This window comes from Heteronotia binoei, chromosome 13 (genome assembly GCF_032191835.1).
Source record: "Heteronotia binoei isolate CCM8104 ecotype False Entrance Well chromosome 13, APGP_CSIRO_Hbin_v1, whole genome shotgun sequence".
Taxonomy (NCBI): Eukaryota; Metazoa; Chordata; class Lepidosauria; order Squamata; family Gekkonidae; genus Heteronotia; species Heteronotia binoei.
The window spans coordinates 73,567,373-73,589,396 of NC_083235.1; positions in this window are offsets into that span (position 1 = coordinate 73,567,373).

Genomic DNA, 22,024 nt, shown 5'->3' on the forward strand with positions numbered 1-22,024 from the left:
ATGGTAGAAAAAAAAACAAGGATACAAATCTAACACAGAGAGCACTATATTATATCGGGCTGCCTACCCATTCAGCAGCAGGACTCTATTTTAGCCTAAGGGGGTATTCCACTATAAAATGTTAGGTCAAAACCACAACATCTTTCCTTGGATCCCCGTGGGTAGCAGGGGCTGGGAAGAAAGGAACAAGTGTTTCATTTAAAGAGGGGCGGGGGAGAGGCATTCCAAGGCCGGATAGTACCAGCAGTAACCTTCTGAAGAAGAAAAAAAGAGTCATATTGCTGCAAATGATATTACCTGGCAAAGCAATCAGGGATGGTATTTACAGCTTTGCTACCATTTTTATGTTGTTTTGCATCTGTTCTACTTATACTAAGACATAGAGGGGAACATCTGTTTTCAGCTGCAGTCAGATGCAACATTCACCAGCCAGAGGTTTCCCTGCTGTTTCTATGGGCTTTAATTATGTTTGTTTCCATAAGCAGGGTCATCTCCCCTACTGCAGACAGACACATGCCTTGACTTGGTTGTGAGCAGTGAGCAGAACCTGGTGTTGTTCAGGTTTATTTTCTCGTGCCTAGCCCCCTGTTCAAGTCACCACAGTAACCTGCAGGAGAAGTAATGCAGTCCTTGCGCAGATGTCACCTCCACTTTAAAGAGACGGGCAGGCCTCACAGGCGGAGGGAAAAGACACCAGAAAGAAAAGAAAAGCGCTGTAATCAAGGTCTCATCTCAGCTGACAAGATAGAATGTATAAAGGGAGAAAAGGATCCATAAGAAGGAACAGGCAGCCCTCAGGGCCTTGTCAGATCTGCTCACTGTTAAAATCTATATGGAAATCTGCCAAATAAATTTGGCCAAAACTAGGAAGAAGCTCTAAAAAGGTCTTGTGACACCTTCCCAGGTTTTATATAAAGGCCAGTGCCCCTTTAAAAGGAAGTTGTATGGCAGGAAGAAAAAAAGGCAAAGAGTAGTTCTTTGTAAATTAAATTACCAAAGGATAAATGTGTGACATGGCCTGAATCTTACAGTTCAGCGCCATATCCATTCCTGGCTATGTCTCACTATGCAGCCTTAGGGGTTTGGTGCTTTGCCCCTGTGCTTGTTATGCAGTATAATCCTACGTAGGTATGTTCAGAAGAAAATCCCACTCAGTTTAATTGTGTGTATTTTATTTATTTATTTATTTGTTCGATTTATATCCCACTCTCCCCACCAAAGCAGGCTCAGGGCGCTTTACATGTTCATGTATATACATGAAATATAAAAATATATTAAGACATAAAAATATAAAAGCATAAAAAATATCAAAACATTTCAAGTGCTATATTGATTTTTAGATGGTGATCTGTTTGATGAGACGGATAGCTGCCTATTCGGTTTGTTGGTTTGTTTTCATCTCATCACATATGCTACATTTCACCAAGTATGGCGATATATCCACAGTATTCCAATGTATTTCTCTTTTAGGATAGTGTATCAGAATAATGCTTTTGTATTGACATACTCAAACAAGGGATATTGGCTGTTTATCTCATTACAATGCAAGACCAACCCCTGTATCCCAGCATCAGCAAGGCGGTGGGTCAGTAACTGATGATCAACTGTGTTAAATGCAGCTGACAGATCTAAAAGCATCAGTACCACCAATCCATCTCTATCCAGATGCTTCTGGAGGTCATCTGTCAGGGCGACCAGAACCGTCTCCATCCTGTGACCCAGACAAAAAACAGATTGAAAAGGATTGAGCATGGAAGCATCCAGAAAGTTCTGTAACTGCACTGCTACCACCCTCTCAATAATCTTGCCCAAAGAAGGCAAGTTTGACACTGGCCAATAGTTTGCCAATACGGTCGGGTTCAATGATAGTTTTTTTAGAAGAGGGCAAACCACTGATTCCTTAAGAGGCTGAGGGAAAGTCCCTTTAGATTGGGATCTGTTAACACTTTCCCTCAAGGGAACCCGTAATTCTCCCTTGCCAGCTTTTATTAGCCAGAATGTGCACAGGTCCAGACTACAAGTGGTTGAACATACAGTCGAGAGCGTTCTGCCAACTTTGCCAATACTGTCGGGTTCAATTATAGTTTTTTTAGAAGAGGGCAGACCAGGCTGAGGGAAAGTCCCTTTAGATTGGGATCTGTTAACAATTTCCCTCAAGGGAACCCGTAATTCTCCCTGGCCAGCTTTTATTAGCCAGAATATGCACAGGTCCAGACTACAAGTGGTTGAACGTACAGTCGAGAGCGTTCTGCCAACTTTCTCCCGGCTGAGTGGAGTGAAATAATCCAAAAGCTGACTAGAAGATGTACATGGAGCCTTGAGTTCATTTACTGTTTCAACTGTGACAGGGAGGTCACGGCGGAGTGACAAGTCCTTATCTGCGAAAAAGCTCACAAAAGCCTCACAGCCTATATCCAATTCCCAAGCATTTGATTTACCCTGCAGTATTGTAGTTAGACCGAATTGTTCTAAACAATTGTACTGGGCACAAGTTCACAGATTTACTCCCTAATAAATGTGCCACAGCCCCCAGCTACTACTATTCAGTTGGCCAAGGGAGGGAGGCAAGCCTCTTCTATCAGAGCTGTGGCTCACTCACAAGAGGCAGCTGTCACCTTCCCCCACCAACCTCGGTCCTAGAGCCAAGGGCCACAACTGGTGCTCACCCTCTCATATTCCTTTCCTCACTCACCACTCTTAATCTCGTTGACTTTTTTGGTGATGGCTGCATTTGGGTCACTCCCTCTATCCAGCAGGAAAGGACAGGAATCTCAAGTGGTGTCCAGCTGGACTTGGCAGTGTGGCCAGTGGTTTGCCTCCCTTACATACTTGCTTTTCTCCTTTGGCTCTTGCACTCTCTTTCCTCATTCTAGGTCTCTAGGTAAACTCTGTGGTGGAGGAGAAGAGCTTGCAAGCCTGCCTCTTTCCCCCTTCTTCCCCACTTCACACATGGTGGAAATAGTCACCTACCTATGGGTCAGTGCTCAGTGGCTATACATGCTTACTTATGAGTAAGCCTGCATTAAGTTCCTCCTCAACATCAGGGAGCCACACAATATGGGTGAAAGAGCTGCATATGACTCCTGAACTGCAGCTTGGTCACCTCTAGTCTAGACAGTGACTCTGTCTTCATACATTTCACAGGTGAAATTATCGTTAACTCTTCACATAACAGAGACACCAGTTCAGGTCAACTACCAAGATATCTTCTTGGCAGCCTTTGGAGGTAGGCTTGAATAAGAATTACTGAACAGACACATTTCCCCGTTGAAAGTTGGCTTGTGACCACAAGCAATTTTGTGACTTTTTTTACAGAACCCCTGCAAAAGCCTCAGTGAACTGCTGTTTGTACATTGGTACTATACTTTTGGTGCAATTGATTATTATTTCTGTTTGTACTGTTAATTGTTGCAAATAAATTATATATATATATTTAAAAGTTGTCTTGGGACAATGAGGACTTCCACCCTGGGTTTATTCAGTAGTCAGAAGGAAGATGCTTCCATACTATCCTATACCTCTAAAGGTTGAAGTCTCCCCATATGTCGCCATGCATCAGCTACTGTCTTCAGCTTGCCACATTCTGGCTTTTCTCTCACTAAAATACCATGTTTCCAACTCTGGTTTGGGAAATTCCTAAAGATTTGGGGTGGAGTTTAGGACAGGAAGAATTTGGAGGTGGGAGAGATATAATACTACAGAATCCATCCTCTGAAGCTGCCATTTTACCCCATGGAACTTATCTCTATAGGGGATCAATTGTATATCTGGAGGTTACCTTACCAGGGGTCATTTTGTAGAAAAAGAGGTGCTGGAACTCATTAGCACAATTCATTTGCATATGCCACACACCCCTGACATCACCGGAAGGTGTACTAAATTATATCAGCTCAGCATCCACCTTAAAATGCTTCTTGAATTATAATTGACATAATAAAACCTTACTCCCATCATACTTTTAAAATTACTTTCCCCCACGTGGCCGCAGTGGCATGATGAAGATTTCAATCTGTCTGCTTTATATGTTTTGGTTATTTTCCCTTTTTTGTGGGGGAAAATATTAGAAAGTTTGTCAAATCTTAGAGTTCAGCAAAATTCTCACAGGGGGTTTGAACAATTTCAGAGAGCTCTGGGATAGAGCAGAAAAGTGCTACAAGGGTGAGGTTTGTGGCTCAGCAGCTGGGGAAGTTGCTGAAAAGTTCTGAGTTTGTGTGAAGGGCTGAAGGTGAAGGTGATTGTTGCTGATTGATTAGGAGTGGCTGTGTTCCCCACCCTCTTTGCATTATTAAGCTGCGCCTTGCCAGAGAGCTAAAGGCTCTTGGCCTGTGGCTCTTAGCCTGGGGGCTCAGTAAGGACCAGGAACCCAGATTCCTTGTGTTCCCAATAAGGTAAGTAGACTCTCCAGACGGGGAGCCACATAAACTAACAGGGTTTAAAAGGGGACTGTATATTTTAAAAAGCTATCATGAAGGTAGAATGCCAGTAGGGGGGTGGGGGCTTTCCAGTGTTTTGCACTGAGTGTCACATGTATGACTGTCTGCCCACAGGACAGAAGTCTTGGGTGTGTTCTGATGCAAGGAGCTCCTGGTCCTCAGGGAATGAGTTCATACCCTTGAGGCCGAGGTGACTAACCTGGAGAAGCAGAGACAGTCAGTTAGGCACTCAGAGAAGACTCTCGGGAATGTGTTAGATGAGCCCCACTCTGAACGTGGCAGCCCCGTTGCTGCCAGGGAGCATGAGGGTTGAGAGGGAACACGGCACCGGGCTGAGGATAAGGGGAATGCGCCCTCAGAAGGGACCTCTTCTTCAGTTGGTGAGCGAGAATCCTTTGGCGCCAAGAAACCATCCCTGGGCAGGAAAAGAGGGGGGGTCTTGGTAGTTGGTGATTCGATCCTTAGGCAAGTAGACAGCTGGGTGGCAAAACCGCGTACTGACTGTATGGTGACTTGCCTTCCTGGTGCGAAGGTAGCGGACATTACACATGTAGTAGATAGGCTGACAGACAGTGCTGGGGAGGAGCCAGTGGTCATAGTGCATGTTGGCACCAACGATGTGGGGAAATGCAGTCGTGAGGTCCTGGAGGAAAAATTTAGGCTGCTAGGCGGGAGACTTAAGGCCAGGAACTCCAAGGTAGACTTCTCAGAAGTGCTACCTGTTCCACGTGCAGGACTGGAGAGACAGGCACTCTCAATGTGTGGATGAGATGATGGTGTAAGGAGGAAGGGTTTAAGTTTGTTAGGCACTGGGGTGCTTTCTGGAACAAGCGGAAGCTGTACAAAAAAGACGGTCTCCACTTGTCCCGAGATTAAACCAGGCTGCTGGCACTTAAAATAAAAAAGGTGGCAGAGCAGTTTTTAAATTAAATCTTGGAGGAAAGCCGATAGGAGACTAAATGTCTATGGTTCGGGAGGACTCATCTCAAAGAGATGAAGGGTTGGCTGCTATTTTTCTACCGGGTAATGGATCAGAGTTGTCCACTGTGATGGTGACAAGCAGTATGGACTGTCTGCCAGAGTCTCGAGGTGGCAGGAGGAAGGTGGCGGGACTAGCTTGCCTGGGAAATTATAGATGTTTGTATGCAAATGCTAGAAGTGTTCAAAGTAAAATTGGTGAATTGGAATGCTTAGTGTTGGGAGAAAACATAGACATTGTGGGAATTTCAGAAACTTGGTGGAATGAGGAGAATCAGTGGGACACAGTGATTCCTGGATATAAGTTATATCGGAAGGATAGGGAGGGAAGGGTTGGAGGTGGGGTGGCTCTATGTCAGAGAGGGTATACGGTCCAGTAAGACTGAGGTCAGAGAAATAGATTCCCTTCTAAAAATGCTTTGGGTTGAAGTAGAGGACCCAAAAGAAAATTTAACTATGGGAGTTTGTTATCGCCCACCAAATCAAAAGATAGAGGATGATTATAATATGATGGAAGGCTTAAAGATAGTGGCTAGATACAAAAACTGTGTCATCATAGGTGATTTTAACTACCCGCAGATTGATTGGGTTAATATGTGTTCTGGTTGGGAGAAAGAGATTGAGTTTCTAGATGCTCTCAATTACTGTGCTATGGAGCAGATGGTCTCAGAACCTACCAGGGAGGGGCGATCCTGGATTTGGTCCTAAGTAATACCCAAGACTTGGTGAGAGATGTAAAAGTGATCACACCACTTGGGAGCGGTGACCATAACGTTATTGATTTCACCGTTTGTATAAATAGGGAGTTGCCCCAAAAGACTGGCACAACCATGTTTAACTTTAAAAGGGGTAAATTCTCTGAGATGAGGAGGCATGTGAAGAGGAAACAGAAAGGAAAGGTAAATAGGGTCAAAACCCTTGGGGAAGTTTGGAGGCTATTTAAAACTACAATCCTAGAAGCTCAGATAAAATATATACCACAAGTTAGGAAAGGCACAAACAGGTATAAGAAAAGGCGTGCATGGTTAACAAACAAAGTAATAGAAGCTGTAAAAGGTAAGAAGGACTCCTTTAAGTGGTGGAAAGCTAGTCCAAATGAAAAGGGAACACAGGATGTGGCAAATCAAATGCAAGACTGTCATCACGCAGGCAAAAAGGGACTATGAGGAGCATACTCCAAAAAACATAAAGACCAACAATAAAAATTTCTTCAAATATATTAGAAGCAGGAAACCAGCCAGGGAGGCAGTGGGGCCATTGGATGACCAAGAGGTCAAAGGATTACTGAAGGAGGATAGGGAAATGGCTGAGAAGCTGAATGCATTTTTTGCCTCTGTCTTCACTGTGGAAGATGAAAAGTGTTTGCCTGCTCCAGAACCACTTATTTTGAAAGGGGTGTTGAAAGATCTGAGTCAGATTAAGGTGACAAGAGAGGAGGTCCTACAACTGATAGACGAATTAAAAACTAATAAGTCATCAGGTCCGGATGGCATACATCCAAGAGTTCTGAAAGTTGGTAGAAACCATTATCATTTTTTCAGACACTTCACATAGCTGCTGTAAAGCATGTTAGCAGTACATCATTTGTATCAGCCTTCCAGATGTAGATTTTCTACACAATAAGCCTGATCTATAATGAGCTACTTACTTACATTACCCAGCCAAAAGGTGTGGGTAGGATGAAGAGTCCTTGCTCAGATAGTATTCTTGAACTTGGCAGGTGTATACATTTATATTTAAAACATTTATGACCTACAACAAAAGTGAGTACACCCCTAAGTGATACTGTCCAAATGGGGCCCAAAGTGTCAATATTTTGTGTGGCCACCATTATTTTCCAGCACTGCCTTAACCCTCGTGGGCATAGAGTTCACCAGAGCTTCACAGGTTGCCACTGGAGTCCTCTTCCACTTCTCCATGACGACGTCACGTAGCTGATGGATGTTAGAGACCTTGCACACCTCCTCCTTCCATTTCAGGATGCCCCACAGATGCTCAATAGGGTTTAGGTCTGGAGACATGCTTGGCCAGTCCATCACCTTTACCCTCACCTTCTTTAGCAAGGCAGTGGTCGTTTTGGAGGAGAGTTTGGGGTCGTTATCATGTTGGAATACTGCCCTGCGACCCAGTCTCCAAAGGGAGGGGATCATGCGCTGCTTCAGTGTGTCACAGTACATGTTGGCATTCATGGTTCCCTCAATGAACTGTAGCTCCCCAGTGCCGGGAGCACTCATGCAGCCCCAGACCATGACATTCCACTGTAAAACAGAGCTGTTCCACCAGGTCTTTGGATGAGGAAGTGGATATCTATCTATCTATTCGACTGGTTGGCCTCCCCCTACACCCTTACGGCCTGCTGCACCACTGTATTGTGGAGCTATACTATCTTGCTTTTTATCACCTTGCTGAACTAACCTACTGCACTTTACTGAATGTTGAAGTTGTTTTTATTATGATTTTATTGTGATTTTAATTAAAATTGTTGTACTCTGCTCTGAGCCCCCCCCCCCAAAGGGGAAGGGGCGGAATAGAAATAAACTACTACTACTACTACTACTACTAATAATAATAATAATAATAATAATAATAATAATAATAAATTCCCACCACCATGCTTGACTGTAGGCAAGACAGGCTTGTCTTTGTACTCCTCACCTGGTTACTGCCACACACGCTTGACACCATCTGAACCAAATAAGTTTATCTTGGTCTCATCAGACCACAGGACATGGTTCCAGAAATCCATGTCCTTAGTCTGCTTGTCTGCAGCAAAATGTTTGCGGGCTTTCTTGTGCATCATCTTTAGAAGAGGCTTCCTTCTGGGACGACAGCCCTGCAGTCCAATTTGATGCAGCGTGCAGCATATGGTCTGAGCACTGACAGACTGACCCCCCACCCTTTCGACCTCTGTAGCAATGCTGGCAGCACTCATACGTCTATTTCCCAAAGCCAACCTCTGGAAATGACGCTGAGCACAGGCACTCAACTTCTTCGGTCGACCATGGCGAGGCCTGTTCTGAGTGGAACCTGTCCTGTTAAACCGCTGTATGGTCTTGGCCACCATGCTGCAGCTCAGTTTCAGGGTCTTGGCAATCTTCTTATAGCCTAGGCCATCTTTATGTAGAGCAACAATTCATTTTTTCATATCCGGAGAGAGTTCATTGCCATGAGGTGCCATGTGGAACTTCCAGTGACCAGTATGAGGGAGTAAGAGTGATAACCTGCTCTCCCTTCACACCTGATACCTTGTACCACTAAAGAGTCACATGACACCAGGGAGGGAAAATGGCTACTTGGGCCCCATTTGGACATTATCATTTAGGGGTGTACTCACTTTTGTTGCCAGCAGTTTAGACATTAATGGCTGTATGTTGGGAAATTTTGAGAGGACAGCACATTTACACTGTTATACAAGCTGTAGACTCACTACTTTACATTGTAGCCAAGTGTCATTTCTTCAGTGTTGTCACATGAAAAGATATACTTGAATATTTACAAAATGTGAGAGGGTGTACTCACTTCTGTGACATACTGTGTATTTGCTAATGGTGGTGACCAAATGGAGTGCTCCCATTGGCTTAGAGGTGCATTCCACGCACTCCAAAAACCATTGGCCCATCACAGCATAGTCAGTGTCTCTGGCCTCCCATTGGCTGACTCCCATGCCCCAGCCTACTGCAGGCCAGGGACTGTTGAACAAACCACCAAAACAGGCCATAATTTTTTAAAAGATTCATAGTGGTCATATACATGATCAAGAACCGGCAAAGGTACAGGAATAGTGATGCTGATGTATCTTCAACATCACTAGTATGTAAACATCAATGCGTAATTCCAGGGAGTTGTCATTTCATCTAGGTATACTGTAGTAAGATCACTACTATTAATATATATTTTAAAAAGGTAAAGGTAGTCCCCTGTGCAAGCACCAGTCGTTTCCGACTCTGGGTTGACGTTGCATCACAGCGTTTTCACGGCAGACTTTTTATGGGGTGGTTTGTCATTGCCTTCCTCATACATCTACACTTTACCCCCAGCAAGCTGGGTACTCATTTTACTGACCTTGGAAGGATGGAAGGTTGAGTTAACCTTGAGTCGGCTACCTGAACCCAGCTTCTACTGGGATCAAACTCAGGTTCTGAGTAAAGCTTGAACTGCAGCTTACCACGGGGCTCTCACTGTTAATATATACCAAGTATTAAACACTGTCTTTCAGTAAAGGGTGCTTCATAGGGGTTTTGTGAAGATAAAATGAGAGAGAAGAGCCATATACACTGTCCCGAATTCCTTGAAGAAATAGTGGGCTACAAATATAATCAGTCAATCAGAATGGACTTGCTTGTAATCAGTGTCACTGGCAATATGTCAAACTTCTCATTACTCACAGTTATGGAATTACCTTAATATTCTCTTGTGCGCCACAATAGTCATGATGTTAGTTCACGTAAATACAACAATGGAATAGATTAACAATGGAGGTACATGGTCAGCTCTAGAACAACAAGGAAAATACTTTTGTTTACACGGTACTGTTACAATTATTTCACTCTAAATATTGTTTATAGTTTGGGGGGAAATACCTTCACAGAAGGCAAGAGGAAAATAATTTAATCTGCTTTAGATATGACCTCTGTAAAATTGGTAAGAGTTATAAATCCCTAAGGCATGTACAGAAAGAGACAACTTCCTTATAGATTTCAGACGCAAGTACAAACTAACTCTGGTAAATTATCCTTTCATATATCTTTAACTTCCACCACAAGATGGCTCCCTGTGCATTTCATTTAACAAGTCAGCTTATTTTCTGCATTTCACATAATATACTAGCCTCAGCAAAAGAGTTGCCAATGTCACCTGTTTTCAGGTGTTCTCTCTCTTTCCAGGACACACAAATCTTTTGAAACATCATGGGTGCCCATTACTGCAATATTCTCTATTTGAAAGAGTCTGGGGACAGACACTACCCCAGTAAGAACAAAAGAAAAGGCCTGCTGGATCAGATCAATAGCCCATCTAGTCCAGCATCCTGTCTCATGCAGTGGCCAACCAGTTCCTCTGGATGGTCAACAACATCGCATAGAAACCACAACCTTCTCTGATATTGCTCCCTAGGAATTAGAGTGCGAGAATGTGGAGGTTTCATTAGGGTTTGTAGAATCTTTCGGGCTCAAGTGCCGTGTTCGACTGGAGAAAGTTTTTCTTCCAGACTTTCTCCAGTAGAACATGGCACTTGAGCCCGAAAGATTCTACAAACCCTAATGATGTTACCAGCCATGAAAACCTGAAATCTTTGTGGAGGTTTCCTTCAGTAACCATGGCTAGTAGCCACTGATAGACCTATCCTCCCTGGCCGTGAATGTATCTAATCTCACTGTAAATTTGCTCACATTACTGGTTTGGTTCACTTTTTTATTTTTTATTTTTTTTGCACACAACACTTCACAGCTTAGAGAAAAAAGATGGGGAGTTGACAAAGAGAATTTTTTCTCCTCCCAAAATACTAGAACTCAACACATCACATGAAGTTGATGTGCAGGAGGTTCAGGACAGACAAAAGGAAATACTACTTTACACAGGGAATTATTAAAATATGAATTTTGCTACAGGAGAATGTAGCGATGGCCACAGGAATAAACAATGTCTACAATGATGGTGTCCTTTAATTCCATCCTCCCTCCTTTATTATACCTCAAAATGTCTGTTCTAGCCAGCATTTTTTTTTAAATTCCTACCTCTTCTAAATTCAATCTCAGGTAAGTTTAGGCAGCCTCGTATGTGTGACAAGATGTGCCAATGTTTTCTAATAATCATGTTTATTCAGTACATGGGATTTGAAAAATGAAAGACACAGGTAATTTTATTAGACCTCTTCCAATTTCTGCATTCCAACAATTGAGCTCTATTCCTCTTGTAAGCTGTTTTATTTGCCTTTCAAATAAGATTCCTAGGGTACTCTCTATTTAAAACTGATTATCTAATTCTATTGATTCTTTTAAGAAATCAGACTCATAGGTGGAATTTCTTTTGGCCCTAATAAACTGCCCCAATAGTTATCTTTGTTATCTTTATTTCAGTTATACGCAGTTTTCTCTCAGGAAAATGCACAGGATTGCATGTTTGGGTCTTTCACCCACAAGGCTTAAGGTGGACCTGCAAAGGCCACAATTTGTGCTGTAGATCCTTGTCCATCCTGGTTGCTGAAATCATGGTGTCCATCATAACTTAACCATCAACTCAGTGTCAGCAAAGGGTTCATTGAAGTTTCAAAATGATCAGACTTGTCTTTGTTAAAAACTAAGTTTCATTTATTGATTACAACAATGTTACTCTCTACATGGATTCACTGAAACTGATAACAGATAGCTCGAACCATTGGCATTTATGAATACACTTCAAAGGCTTTGGGGCTTTAAACGACTTCTCATAATAAAGCTATAGTTGTTCCTGCAAGTAACACTTTCACATGCCAGCTTATCTCTCACCGGTGATGGTTACATTCTCCCCCCTGGTGATGTCCTTGCTTTGCTCGGGAGGCGCCAGGGCGGCTGGCTGAGCGGTTTGCACTTCAAAGGCCCTGCTGGCCTCTGGAGTTTTGGCAGCCTCTGTTCCCACCCCTCCTTCCTTTCTTGCAGGGCACATAGGTTAGTAGCATAGCATTTTATTCAGGGATGATATTAGTATGTATGGATTAAATACATTCTTAAAGTAATAAGACTTCAATGAAGCATTCAGGGCAACTACCTCAGCCACTCATAGAGATGGTTTTATTTGTCCAGTATTTAAAAATAAAACCCTACAGAAAAATATTGTGGCCAATTATTACTGTCTCTAATCTGTTCTTTCAAGGCAAGGTGACACAGAGAGGTGGCAGACCAACTCCAGGTATTCCTGGACAACTCATCTGCTTTGGACCCTTTTCATTTTTTTAAAAAAAAAGTTTTATTAGTTTAAGAAAAAAAGAAAAGAAGGGGATAGGGAATTAGGAGATATAGAACAAATTACATTCCGGTATTATTTTATCTAGAGAAACTTTCAAAAATTATAATTCTACAATCATTTCTTATTATAAATTTATCCTCTGATATTATTGTCTAAATTACACTAAGTTCATTACACATTTTATGGTATACTCCATTTGTTAAACTTGTCCTATAAATTTGACAATTCCAATAGAGGGAAATTTTATAATATAAAATTCAGGAAAAAAGGAAAAAATAAGTTCACATCAGAAAATCTTAAAGAGTCTTGGTTATCTAACCAGGCATAAAGTTAATCCAACATTTTCTCGCTTCTTCTTTAGATTTCCCAGTTAACGACTGGGATAAGAAATCCATCTCTGCTGTTTCCAAAACTTTTCCCACTAAGTCCATTTTCATGGGACTTTCCTGAGACTTCCATCTTTGCGCCAGGAGAATCCTAGCATCAGTATTGAAGTGTGCCGACAATGTCTCTTCTCTTTAGAATAGTCATCAGGGAATATATTCAATAAAAATAGTTCTGGTTTAAAATGAATCTGTGTCTTGGTGATCTTTTGTAACATTTCATGAACCATTTTCCAGTATCTTTTCACGGTTTCTCATGACCACCACATATGAAAGAAGGAACCAATAAGTTTAGTACATTTCCAGCATTTGTTGGAGATATTAGTATACATCTTACAAAGTTTCTGTGGTGTCAAATACCATCTATAAAACATCTTATATAAATTTTCTTTGAAAGTTACTGACCTAGTTAATTTGAGGTTAAGTTTCCACAGCCTCTCCCAATCTCCTAATGCAATCTTATATCCAAAGTTTTTTGCCCATTGAACCATACAATCCTTTACGACTTCGTCTTGTGTCTTCATTTGCAATAGATAAGCATATAATTTCGAAATTAGCTTTTCTTGTGGTCCCAACAAAATTTTATCAAATACATATTGTTCTGTATTAAAACCTGTCATCTTATCTTTAACTCATCTCAATTCAACTTGCACTCTCAACCACCAGGTCATTTTAATATCCACATTTTCCAATTGGTTATCTTTTCCCAGCAAGTCATCATACTTATAGTTCTGATCTGTTTTTAAAAGATTTGAATGAGTAAATGCTTCTACTGGTAAGACCCATCTTGGAATTTTTTTATAAATTCTCACTTTCAACCATGTCCAAACGTGGTACAAAGATTTTCAAAACCAATGATTTTTGAAATAGGAACGACCTTCAAGTCTTTGATGCCAAAATATGCATGCCAGCCCATAGTCAGATCATGTCCTTCTAATTGTAATTGTCTCTTGTCATTCAGAAGTCTCTCACCCATAGCAGTGCAGATGCTTTATAGTATAACTGCCAATCTGGCAGGCCCAAGCCTGCTTTTAATTTAGAATCCTGCAATGTTTTGAGTTTAATTCTGGTTTTTCTGCCTTGCCAAACATATTTAGCAATCATCCTGTTCAGTTCCTGAAAAAATATACTATTTAAAAATATTGGTATAGTTTGAAATAAAAATAATAATCTTGGTAAAATATTCATCTTTATTGAAGCTATTCTTCCCATTAAAGATAGGTTTAAGTCATGCCATTTTTCCAAATCTTTTCTGATTTCTTCAAGTAAATTGTCATAGTTATCGTTTTTTAAGCTACTACATTTATTTGAAATAACAATGCCCAAATATTTAATTTTTTTTCATGTAAAAATCCTGACTTCTGTTGGAAAGATTGAATTTGTTCTGTCGTCATATTCCTTGTCAAAAATTTTGTTTTGTGATAATTAATCTTTAATCCTGTGAGTTGACCAAATTGTTTAATCTTATTTATAAAGCAATCGATTGAGTCCATGGGCTGTTCTAAAATGAAGACTGCAAAAGCTCTAAGTTTATATTGTTCATTTTTTTTAACAGCTCCCTTTATGTTTGGGTCTTTCCTTATTTGATTATTCAGCATCTCTAGAGATAAGATAAAAAGTAGAGGTGACAATGGACAGCCTTGTCTTGTACCTTTTTGAATTTTAATAACTTCTGTTAGTTCGCCATTCACTGTCACCCTTGCATTTTGTAAAGAATATATTGCTTTTACTGCTTTCAAAAAATTCTCACCACACTCCATAGCTTTCAACTGTGGTAACATGAAATGCCAACAAACATTGTCAAACGCTTTCTCAGCATCCAAACAAATTAGTGCCAGTTGTTTCTCTGGGTGTCTCTCATAGTATTCCAAAACATTACAAACTGTCCTTACATTATCTTTTAAGTATCTTTTAGGGAGAAATCCAGCTTGATCTTAATGTATTATAGATTGTAAAACTTTCTTCAGACATTGTGCCAATATTGTGGCAAAAATTTTATAAACCACATTTAAAAGAGAGATTGGATGATAGTTTTTAATATCTTTCAAGTCGTTATTTTCTTTTGGAATCAAAGATATTGTGGCTTCTTGCCATGAAGCTGGTATGTGACCTTCTTCTTGGATCTTTTCAATAAGATGCTTAAATGGTAAAAGTAAAGAATCTTCATAAGCTTTATAAAATTCTGCAGGTAAACCATCTGGACCAGGTGATTTCCCATTCTTTTGAGATGTCATTGCCTCTCATAAGAACATAAGAGAAGCCATGTTGAATCAGGCCAATAGTCCATCCAGTCCAACACTCTGTGTCACAGAAGAACATAAGAGAAGCCATGTTGGATGAGGCCAATGGCCCATCCAGTTCAATACTCTGTGTCACATAAGAACTTCAGAGAAGTCATGTTGGATCAGGCCAGTGGCCCATCCAGTCCAACCCTCTGTGTCACACAGTGGCCAAAAAAATAAATAAAATTTTATATATATACACACACATACACACACACACACATACACACACACACACTGTGGCTAATAGCCACTGATGGACCTCTGCTCCATATTTTTATCTAACCCCCTCTTGAAGGTGGCTATGCTTGTAGCCGCCCCCACCTCCTGTGGCAGTGAATTCCACATGTTAATCACCCTTTGGGTGAAGAAGTACTTCCTTTTATCCGTTTTAACCTGTCTGCTCAGCAATTTCATCGAATGCCCACGAGCTCTTGTATTGTGAGAAAGGGAGAAAAGTACTTCTTTCTCTACTTTCTCCATCCCATGCATAATCTTGTAAACCTCTATCATGACAGCCCGCAGTCGACGTTTCTCCAAGCTAAAGAGCCCCAAGCGTTTTAACCTTTCTTCATAGGGAAAGTGTTCCAACATTTTAATCATTCTAGTTGCCCTTTTCTGGACTTTTTCCAATGCTATAATATCCTTTTTGAGGTGCGGTGACCAGAATTGCACACAGTATTCCAAATGAGACCGCACCATCGATTTATACAGGGGCATTATGATACTGGCTGATCTGCTTTCATTCCCTTCCTAATAATTCCCAGCATGGCATTGGCCTTTTTTATTGCAATTTCACACTGTCTTGACATTTTCAGTGAGTTATCTACCACCACCCCAAGATCTCTCTCTTGGTCAGTCTCTGCCAGTTCACACCCCATCAACTTGTATTTGTAGCTGGAATTCTTGGTCCCAATGTGCATTACTTTGCACTTGGCCACATTAAACCTCATCTGCCACGTTGACGCCCACTTACCCAGCCTCAACAGATCCCTTTGGAGTGCCTCACAATCCTCTCTGGTTCTCACCACACTGAACAATTTAGTGTCATCTGCAAACTTGGCCACTTCACTGCTCACTCCCAACTCCAAATCATTTAAGAACAAGTTAAAGAGCATGGAACCTAGTACCGAGCCCTGCGGCACCCCACTGTTTACCATCCTCCACTGCAAAGACTGCCCATTTATACTCACTCTCTGCTTCCTATTTATACAGGGGCATTATGATACTGGCTGATTTGCTTTCAGTTCCCTTCCTAATAATTCCCAGCATGGCGTTGGCCTTTTTTTTATTGCAATCGCACACTGTCTTGACATTTTCAGTGAGTTATCTACCATGACCCCAAGATCTCTCTCTCTTGCATGGAACCTAGTACCGAGCCCTGCGGCACCCCACTGTTTACCGTCCTCCACTGCGAAGACTGCCCATTTATACTCACTCTCTGCTTCCTATTAATTAGCCAGTTTTTCATCCAGAAGAGGACCTGTCCTTTTACTCCATGACTCTCGAGCTTTCTAAGGAGCCTTTGATGAGGAACTTTATTAAAAACTTTCTGGAAGTCAAGGTAAACAACATCTATTGGGTCTCCTTTGTCCACATGTTTGTTCACCCCCTCAAAGAAATGCAACAGGTTAGTGAGGCAAGATCTTCCCTTACAGAACCCGTGCTGAGTCTTCCTCAATAACCCATGTTCATCAATGTGCCTACTCATTCTGTCCTTGATAATGGTTTCTACCAACTTTCCCAGTATTGAAGTCAGACTGACTGGCCTGTAGTTTCCCGGATCTCCTCTGGAACCCTTTTTAAAGATGGGGGTGACATTTGCTACCTTCCATTCCTCAGGAACAGAGGCAGATTTCAATGAAAGATTACATACTTTTGTCAGGAGATCCACAAGTTCAACTTTGAGTTCTTTTAAAACTCTTGGATGTATGCCATCCGGACCTGGTGACTTATTAGCTTTTAATTCATCTATCAGTTGTAGGACCTCCTCTCTTGTCACCTCAATCTGACTCCGGTCTTTCAACACCCCTTCCAAAATTAGTGGTTCTGGAGCGGGGAAACACTTCTCGTCTTCCACAGTGAACTCTCCAAGTTTCCTTATTTTTATTGGTTCATTTAAGATTTGTTGGGAGAGACTTCCGGCAATGGCGGAGTGAAGCGGACTCCTTCTCAGTGCGCGGGGAGGGTGTTCTGTTTGGTGGGAGATTGAGGGGGCCCACTATTTGTGGACACCCCTTACGGAGCTGTCTGAGACGCTCCGAAGTCCGGGGAGCTGCTGGATGTGAGGGAGAGACGAAGGTTTCTCCCCCAGGACTGGCTTCCCCTTTGACCGTTTCCCAACCAACACTGATGTGCCCAGCTGTGCCGCCGGAAAGGGGAGAGGAGAGGAAGCGTAAACTCCTTTCAGCTTACCTAGAAAGGTGCTTTCCTATATCTGGATCTTCATTCCTCGTAGCGTCAGGTTCCCTTGCAAGCCGCGGAAGAAGAACTTAAAAGAAGCCCGCCGGTGAGCGGTTTTGTTTGAAGTAGTGGGAGTGAGGTGGAGTTGGTGAGTGTGCGGCGGCAAATGGCGGAGTGCGGGTGCTCGGGCGAGAGCGAGGCACGTAGTTGTTTTTCTTAACTTTTGGTGGATCGGCTGAGCGGCGTGGTGAACGAGTGGCTCTAAAACGTTCTTTTTTGGAGGGGGAAGAAGCAAACTGGGGGTGAGACGAACTGAGTTTGTTGGGTTATTTTCCTTTTTCCTGCTGGATTTGGTGGGGGCGATCGGGGGAGAGACGGAGGGCGAGGTGCAATGGCCGATTCGAGCCGAAGAGGGACTGAGGCGGAAGTTTAGAAAGTGCAGGAACCGGCCGGAATCTGAACGGTATTTTGTGTGAAACTTTCCCCACCTTGACTCTGACTCTTTTTGGACTCCTCCGTTCTTGGTTCCCCTTCCCCTCTCTAAGCAATTGTTACTGAAGATCGGCTTCTTTCCAGACAGATTTTATTATTATTTGTGGCAAGGATCAGCTTTGTTCCCTGTGTTTCTGCTCTCTAGAGCCAACTGCAGGCTGGCTGAAAGGGTAGAGTGGTAGTTTTTAGCAGCTATGGCTGTGGCTACGCTCTATTGAAGATTTTGGGTGCTTTTTGGATTATAAAATGCCTTTTGCTTAGCCACCTTGGAACTTTCCCTCTTCCGTCTGATCTGCGTTTATGGGTTTCTGAGTTAACTGCAAGCTGTTTAAAAGGGTAGAGCTGTAGCTTTTAGCAGCTATAGCTGTGGCTACACTCTATTGAAGATCTTGGGTGCCTATTGGATTACAGTTTACTCTCTCCAAGTTACTTTGGGAACTTTGTTTGCCTCTTCTGAACTGTACTCTTGCTTTTATGAACTGTACTCCTGCTTTTATGAACTACCTTTGGAGCCCTGAAGTACCAACTTATCAAGGCTGCTCTTATTGAACTATTTTTTATCAGAACTTTGAAGTATCAATTGGCTAGGGCTGAGAACAGTGCTAATCTATCAAACAAGGGCATAAATAGAGCAGTGAAGAGAGAAGAAAGAAGGGAAGAGAGAAGGCAGAAGAAGGAAGAAAGAACCGTTAAGATAAGACAGTGATTTTGGGGGGCAACTTGGGGAGCTTTGTGTTTAATCTTCTGGCCTAAGTGAATGGTTTAAATGTTTGAAGAGTAGTAGAACAATTTAACTGAACTTAATACTTTTTAAATTGTTGGATTCATCTGTTTTATCTCTGGTTGGGTATTCTTTCTTGCTTTGTGTTCTCTATTGAACTTCCCCACTGTCTTTTTCAAGGCACCTGGAAACTTTAAGCTGCCAATTGAATTTAAGAACTTAAGAATTTAAGAATTATTGGTGAATTGATGGTTATTGAATGGTGATTGGATTTAGCACTGTTTAGTAGTAATTTTGTAGACTTAGTATTCTGAGTAGATTCTTGGGAGGCTCAACCACCATGACAGAAACAAAGATTAAAAAATTTCTGCAAGGTACCCCCCCGGCTGGAGGAGTAAGAGCAGGCCCAACAGGGTCAGCAGGCTCAGCACCGGTTCAGCAAGATGCCTTGGAAAAACTACAAAATATGGTTTCTGCGGGTTTCAAGCAGAATCAAGAAGCCCTAGAGGGGCTGAAAACTGATTTGATGTATCAGGTTAAAAAAACTAATGAACAATTGGCAGAATTTCAAAAACAACTATTGGCCAATACTCAGCAAGTTCATGGACTAACAGCCAAAGTCGACAGAATGGAAGAGCGTGATAGACAGACCGGCACGTTAGTCAGGGAACATCAAACAGAAATTATGGAGCTGGAGGACCGCGTGATGCGATTAGAAATGGAAAAGGCGGCAACGATCCTGCGTTTCCAAAATCTGCCTGAAGAGAAGGAGGAGGACTTAATCTATAAAATTATGGATATCCTAAGAGTTGATGATGAAGAATTACTGGAGGATGGCCCAAAAGACATCCTCTGGGCCAAAAGAGTGTCTTCAACTTACACAAGGAAATACAAACTTCCTAGGGAGGTGCAAGTCAAGTTTGCACGCCCAGAAATTACGGAGAGGATTTTACGGAAAGCTAGAGAATGTGAATTCAATTGGAAAGAAACCAAGATTAAAATTCTGAAAGAAATACCTTGGAGTGTGAGACAGCGGAGATTTAAATTTAAGAAACTATCTACTTGGCTAATTCAACATGAAATTCAATTCAGATGGCTGATCCCACAAGGTTTGTTTTTCACATTCCAAGCCAAAAGATTTAATATTACCACAGAGGCAAAGATGGAAGAATTCTGGAATGAACATGTGAAACCTAACGGATCTGATTCAGGAGAAGAACAGGAGCAAGAAGACTCCCCAAAACCTCTTGAGGGGGCGATTCCGAAAAAGAAGCACGAAAAGATCAAGACTAGACTTCAGAGCAGGAAAGACTTAGCCAATATACCGGATAGTAAGGATCTTCCAAAATGAATTCCAAACTGGGTACCAAAATACTTTCTCTGAACATAAACGGCTTAAATGAACCTGGCAAAAGAAGGAAGACATTCCAACAGTTGAGAAAATCGGATGCTCAAATTATTTGTCTGCAAGAAACTCATATTAGATATGATAATCGGAAGTACCTAGAAAATAAGAAATTAGGAATTTTATATTCCTCATGTGATCCATCCAAAAAGAAGAAAGGAGTCGCGATTTATGTTTCCCAACATATCAAGTCAAATTGCCTATACTCGGATGACCAAGGAAGAATTATCATAGTAGAAATTGAATTGAACGGACTTAAAATAATACTAGGGAACATCTACGCCCCCAATGACAACCAAGAAAAATTTTACCAAGCCTTGTATCTTAAACTGAGCGAATTCAATTCTGATAGGTACTGTATTGTGGGAGATTATAACGCAGTATTTGATATAAAAATGGATAAGAAATACGATGATCCTCAGAAGAGAAAGAAAAACCGTAATACAGTGCCGAATTCCTTTTTGCAAATGGTTGAGGAACTTAATTTGGTGGATGCGTGGAGAACAAAAAATCCGGTTACCACAGACTTTACGTTTTATTCTCACGCACATAAAACCTGGTCAAGAATTGATATGTTTTGGATATCTTTAAATATGATTCTCTCGGTCAGTCAGGCTGATATTCTCCCACAATCATATGCAGACCATAACCCAATTACGTTAATTCTGGAGCAGCAATCAAGAAATCCTCGATGGACTTTAAATTTGCAAATCTTAAGAGAAACACAATTTGTAGAATCAGCTAAAGAAGAAATTCAAGAATTCTTCAAGATTAATGTGGAAAAAGATACCAAAGTCCCAGTTATTTGGGATGCATTTAAGGCTTTCTTTAGAGGTGTTGCTATTAGATATACAGCGAGGAGGAATAGAGAACGTAAGAAAGCGTACAATGATCTCATAATGAAACTGCAACATCTTGAGAAGCAACAGAAAGCGAGAAATCCAAAGGAGGTGAAGGCCAAAATTAGTTTCATTCAACACAAGATTAATATTTTATTAGCAGAAGAAATCGAAAAAAAATTAAAATGGACAAGACAAAACCACTTTGAAAATGCAAACAAAGTGAGTAGATGGCTGGCATACAAATTAAGGAAAGAAAAGGAGAAAAAGATCATTAAAATGCTGAAAAGTGAAACCAATGAGGACTTATTTCAAAACTCTCAAATGGGAATCGTTATCCGAAATTTTTATAAGAACCTTTATAAGAAACAAAAAATTGAACAGTTAAATCAAGAAGATTACATAAAGAGAGTGGAGGTACAAAAACTAACTAAAGAACAACAAGTAAGTTTGGACAGTCCCATCTCAATACAAGAAATTGTGCAGGTAATTAAAACTCAAAAAAGTAATAAGACCCCAGGTCCGGATGGTTTACCGATTGAATTTTTTAGAACATTTGAAGATTTATTATTGCTACCTTTTAAGAGAGTTATTGAGGAGGCTTATAATACAGGGGTGATCCCGGATTCTTGGAAAGAAGCTTTAATTACACTTATTCATAAAGATGGCACTGATCCAGTAGAAGTCAAAAATTATAGGCCAATTTCACTTTTGAATAGCGACTACAAGATTTTTGCAGCGATACTCGCAAATAGATTGAAGAAAGTAATTCCAAGCCTGATTCATGAAGACCAAACTGGTTTTGTCCCAGGAAGATTAATGAATCAGAATGTGAGACTTTTGTTGAATGTAATTGAATATTATAAGGAACATCCGGATAAAGAATTTGCGGCAATTTTTGTTGATGCAGAAAAAGCCTTTGACAATGTTAATTGGAATTTTATTAAAGCTATATTGTCTGCAACTGGATGTGGTGAAAGGTACATCAGAATGGTGGAAGCGGTGTACTCAAAACAAATAGCAAAAGTGAGTTTTAATGGAGTAATGACAGACTCAATAGAAATTGAACAAGGTACAAGACAAGGCTGTCCTCTCTCTCCTTTACTTTTTATCTTAACGTTGGAACCGTTGATTAAGAAGATTAGAGAG